Source organism: Asparagus officinalis, chromosome 4 (genome assembly GCF_001876935.1).
Source record: "Asparagus officinalis chromosome 4, Aspof.V1, whole genome shotgun sequence".
NCBI classification, from domain to species: domain Eukaryota; kingdom Viridiplantae; phylum Streptophyta; class Magnoliopsida; order Asparagales; family Asparagaceae; genus Asparagus; species Asparagus officinalis.
The window spans coordinates 76,384,786-76,385,080 of record NC_033797.1 but is presented as its reverse complement, the minus strand read 5'-3'; positions in this window follow the sequence as shown (position 1 = coordinate 76,385,080).

Sequence of the window (295 nt, the reverse complement as noted above, 5' to 3'; positions counted from 1 at the left end):
CTTCCATCCTTTTCTTCTCCGACTTGCCATTGTTTGTTCGTTCTGCAGCTGGTTATGTTTGTGTCCGAGAGACTTGGTTTTTATTTTAATGCACTTAATCATAATGTGGGTCAAGTTTAAGGAAGTAGATTTAAGTTCATTATCAAACATTTTATTTGAATAGTAATGGTTTAAGGCAAATCTTTTGAAAAATTATATCAATGAGTAGTTGGATTAGATTCTTATCATAAGTTTGAACTAGTCTGATAGGGAGCTCAAAAAAGTCAATAAGCTCCTAAACATTGCCCAATTTTTC